The sequence below is a fragment of the Manacus candei genome, unplaced genomic scaffold (assembly GCF_025592945.1).
Source record: "Manacus candei isolate 608988 ecotype Guabito, Panama unplaced genomic scaffold, ASM2559294v1 h1tg000182l, whole genome shotgun sequence".
Classification (NCBI taxonomy): Eukaryota; Metazoa; Chordata; class Aves; order Passeriformes; family Pipridae; genus Manacus; species Manacus candei.
This window is the reverse complement of record NW_026138230.1, coordinates 400,398-405,237: the sequence shown is the minus strand read 5'-3', so window position 1 is coordinate 405,237 and position 4,840 is coordinate 400,398. Positions and strand designations below refer to the sequence as shown.

Below are 4,840 nucleotides of genomic sequence, written 5' to 3'. Positions count from 1 at the left end.
CAAATAAAAAAGAGAAGCCAAAATAAATAACTGTAGACAGGGTATCAAGTACCTTGAGAATACCAATAAGAAAAAACTAAGAATAAAGGCATCTATTTGAAGTACAAAGAGTTTGGGAGACACCATTTGTTTGCCACAAAGCCTTTATTTTGTTGGCTCTTCTATAGTTAGAACCCAAACCTTACCCTCCCACAAAAAGCAGAAAACCTCTTCAGAGAGTTAGGAGATGGAGTCAGTTTGGATTAACGGGAAGAACATCTCTGGAGACAAAATAAAGCAGAGAAAATAACCCCATCCTCAACAACAGAGCTGCCTCCCCACTGCCTGCCCCTGGACACTTGCTCTGGGGGTGACAGAGCCTGAAGTCTCCTGCCTAGTCCTGGGCAATACTTCCTGGGGACCACAGCACCACTGAGTTCCTAAAAATATCACAGGTTGGGCAGGTGCTTGGATTTTGTCTGGATTAACTCCCCTTCTTCCTTTCCAGGTGCTGCCCTACTCATTGTAATGGTGCTTGTACTCCCTGAGCCATTCCCTCCCCCATCCAACCATCCCTTGTGCCCTCTCTGGCAAGGACAGTGGGTCCAGGTGTTCTGCCACGCTCCCAGGGCACAGGGGGGGGACTGTGGAGCCACCCTCGAGGGGGGAAACGTGCCCTGCCTGCCCTGCCCAGGGAAAGGGAACTGCCCCAGTGCTCCCCAGCACAAGGCACCCTTGGAAATATCCACTGCAATGGGACACTCAGGGACAGCAACAAGCACTGCACGAGGCTGCTCTGGCACAGGGCCAATTTTAGCCTCAGCTTTTCTCTGGACCACTTCACTTTGTTTGCCACCTCATCCTGCAGTCAGAACTTGCTGTCCTTGCAACCTTTCAGGGTGACCAAAAATGAGAGAGGCCTCTGCTCCAGCACCCACAAGGGCCTGATCCATCTGACAGGATCCATTTTTCCAGGGAATTCAAAGCTCCACCTGAGGACTAGGGTCTTTTCTCACCCATCCCTGTGCTGCAGCTTGGCCTCCATCTCACTGTGCTTTCAGTTCCCTCCATGGTTGAACACTGGCAGCCCTGGCCCTGGGCGGAGCTCGGCATCCTGATCCCATCCCTCCTGGCCCCCGGAACCGCTGACTCAGCAATGGGGGGCCCTCCATTGCCAAGGGCACGGGCCCGTCGGGGCTCACGGGGGGAGCAGGAGGGCGAAGGCTCCAGCCCTGCTGCTACAAACCTTCCACCACTACAGCCAACAGAGGAGCCTCTCCAGCCCTGCCTCCCAAGGCATCCTCAACAAACCCAGCCCAGCTCCACAGGACAAACTGCTCCCTGTCTGCCCAGGCCAGTCTAATCCCAGAGGCTCCCAGGGTCATGCAAAACAACTGCCCAGGAGATCAGAGACCCCAGTCCATCTCTTCCTAGCACAGGTTTGGGTTAGTTTGGCAAGCAGACCAACTGAGGAATTCCCCAATGTTTTCCCAGTTTGACCCCTGTCACACCAATCACCTTAACACTGCCAGTCCATAATTCTCCCTCTCTTGGGTTAAGGACTGAGCAAGTTGGACCTGTGTCTGAGCAGGACATGTGCAAACCAAATGCTGGGGACTGGAACACACACCTGGCACTCCTGCAGCTCTCACAGTCACATTCCAGAGAAAACAGCCAATTGCACCCTCACTGCTCATTTCTTAATCCCAATCCCACACTTGTTTGGCACTTGGAGCACCGCTTTTAGAACCCAATTACAGCCCATTAGAGAGCTCCCTGTCTAGCAGGGACAGGGACCCCTGGGATACTCTCAGCAATGCCTGAATCCATGGCAGGGACCTTGCTTTGAGCTCCCCAGGGCCGGGCACCCCGAGGATCTCCCCGAATAATCCTTTCGGTGCGCGCTGGAGTCCTCGGGGTGCCCCAACCCGGGGGGCACCAACAGCACTGTCCCTCCAGGGGGCCAATTTGGTCCTAAACTGCAGGGGGATCTTGCCTGTGTCCCAGACTGGTCCGGAGATCTGAGGCCCTTCCCGAGAAAATCTCGGTGCCGGCGTGAAGGGCCAGAGATCCCTTGGAGCCACGGGAGAGCAGGCACAGAGTCCCTCCTGGGGGGCAATTTGCCTGCCTGAAAACAGCTCTTCAAAGGAGCCTCTAAGACTCAGCTGGTGACTTTTAGAAGCCAGGCATTCCTTGCTTACAACACCCTGCCATGATCCCAGCCCCACGGGGGTCCTGGCAATCCGCTCCCAAAGGGCACACGGAGGTGTCTCCACTGCAGCTGATGGGAGGGGTCAGCATTACAGGAGGGCTCATTTTCCTTCCCTGCATTCCTGTTCCACATTCAGGACATTTCCCAACACTTATCACCATACACAACTACCCTTAGAAGGTTTCCAAGGGGCTTCACCGAGGGCCTTCCCAGGTCTGCTCTGTCTGGAGCCCTCCAAGTCCTCAGTGCCTGCCTGAGGAACCTCAACACAACTCACCTGCTTACACAGCAACTTGGTGCTGCTTGCCTGCTGCCTCACTTCCCTTCTTCCTTCTTTCTTCACCTCCCTTGCTTGGTCCCTTTCAATCCCTGGGCTCAGCTCTGTGCACTTTCCAGGCTCCATCCCACTGCAAAAAGGATTAGCCCTTGTTACATCTCAACACTCAGAGAGCATTCCCCCTTTTTTCTTAACACTGGGCCATCAGGCCAGGGTCTCATTATTTAAAGCACAGTTTGACTCCTCAGTGACAACAACAGCTACAGCCCTGAATCCTAACACAGGCTGAGACACAAACACGGATGGGAACTCTTAAGGATCCACTTTGTCCTGCTCACCAATCAAAAGGAGCTTTCTGAACTCAAGAATAACAGACCCCAGGTCCTTTTTCTGCAACTTTACCTGCTATAAATGTGACCCACAAGACCTGCAAAGGCCCTTCCCACTTCACCTGCAGGGCTGGCAGTGCCACCACTGGACACGGCCCCAGTGGCTGGGCAGGAACGGAGGGGCTGGGGCGTCCAATCCATCGGCCCAGGCGGCACCAGGAGTTCCTGCAGTTCCTGAGGGGAGAGCCTCAAGCCAACAAAGGATTAGGAAGAATATTTTAAACTTTAATGTGTCTATCTCCTGGAATATGGGGACTTTGATAAGTCCTACTGGTGCAACAAGGACACACTCAAGGCTATCTATTAAAAGGATCTACCAGCACTCAAAAGCTATCACTGTCCTTCTGTCAGGGGGAACGCAGCAAACTCTCTTTGCCAGGAGCCTCCAGGAGGACTTCCAGCTTTTGGGGCTCCCTTTTAACCATTTTTCCCATAACTGGAGCTGGGACTATCACCTGCCCTACAGGGGGAACAGCCCACAAAGTTCACCATCAGGGATGCCATTAACTGAAAGTCCCTTCTCAGGGGGGTCACTGCACACCTTGGCCTTTGTTTGCCCTCCCCACCAAAGATGCTTCCAACAGTTCTGACACATCTGGCAGACCCAGAGCTCTCCTCAGGGAATGCTTCAGCTGCTTAAAGGCTGCCCTTGCACCATCTATTCAAAAAGTCGCCATAACAGTCTTACCACACATCCCGAGGGAGCAATGCAGAGTCCAGCCCGTCCCACCATTCCCAGCAAGGCAGTTCATGGGCTGTCTGGGGCTCAGGGAGGAGTCACGGGGCTTCTCTTCTTCCTGCCTGCTTGCCCCATTTTCTCCTGCAAAAGCAAAGCTTTCTTGGCTTTCCTTGCTCAAGGAGATGCAAAGGCCATCTTTTAAATCCAATACTGGAAACTCCTCCAGGTTGTCATTCAAGGTGCTTCTCTCAGGTCCTGCACTAATCAATCATCTTGTCCACTGGTTTTCTTGGCAGGTTCTTGCGTTCACGTCCTACAAGCAAACCAGGAGGAGCCAATTTAGCTGTTCCTGCAACCAATCCAGTCTGGCATTCTGATTTTAAAGGATACTGGGTTGGCCTTACCCATAGAGATCCCACATCAGGGGTAATACCTACAGGTTCTGCCCTCTTCCACTCTCCTGCAGCTCCACTGGCCCACACCACAGGAACAACTGCAGCTGCCACTTCAGTCAGGGCCTTGCTGCTGACAGGAGTTATTCCCTGCACAACAAGAGCTGCTGCTTGGACACATTTAGTTTCAGCAATTACAGTGTCAAGAGCCCCAGTTTTCAATTCCATTTCTGCCTCAACTTTTCCAGCCCATCACTTCCTAGCAGAGGTTTGGGTGAGTTTGGCAAAAACACAAACTGAGGAATTCCCCAATGTTTTCCCAGTTTGACCCCTGTCACACCAATCACCTTAACACTGCCAGTCCATAATTCTCATTCTGCTGTGTTCAGGACTGAGGAAATTGTACTTGTGTCTGACCAGGACATGTGCAAACCAAATGCTGGGGACTGGAACACACACCTGGCACTCCTGCAGCTCTCACAGTCACATTCCAGAGAAAACAGCCAATTGCACCCTCACTGCTCATTTCTTAATCCCAATCCCACACTTGTTTGGCACTTGGAGCACCGCTTTTAGAACCCAATTACAGCCCATTAGAGAGCTCCCTGTCTAGCAGGGACAGGGACCCCTGGGATACTCTCAGCAATGCCTGAATCCATGGCAGGGACCTTGCTTTGAGCTCCCCAGGGCCGGGCACCCCGAGGATCTCCCCGAATAATCCTTTCGGTGCGCGCTGGAGTCCTCGGGGTGCCCCAACCCGGGGGGCACCAACAGCACTGTCCCTCCAGGGGGCCAATTTGGTCCCAAAATGCAGGGGGATCTTGCCTGTGTCCCAGACTGGTCCGGGGATCTGAGGCCCTTCCCGAGAAAATCTCGGTGCCGGCGTGAAGGGCCAGAGATCCCTTGGAGCCA

At 53.5% G+C, this 4,840-nt stretch overlaps 1 long non-coding RNA gene across 1 annotated transcript; it reads right to left on the bottom strand.

The window, feature by feature from the left end:
• Positions 1-1,598: 1,598 nt before the first annotated feature.
• On the bottom strand, positions 1,599-3,932 carry LOC127463944 (uncharacterized). The gene is made up of 3 exons (XR_007901099.1): positions 3,546-3,932; positions 2,920-3,044; positions 1,599-2,598 (listed from the first exon to the last, which is right to left on the bottom strand). It is a non-coding gene; the product is annotated as an uncharacterized LOC127463944 (long non-coding RNA).
• Positions 3,933-4,840: the final 908 nt, after the last annotated feature.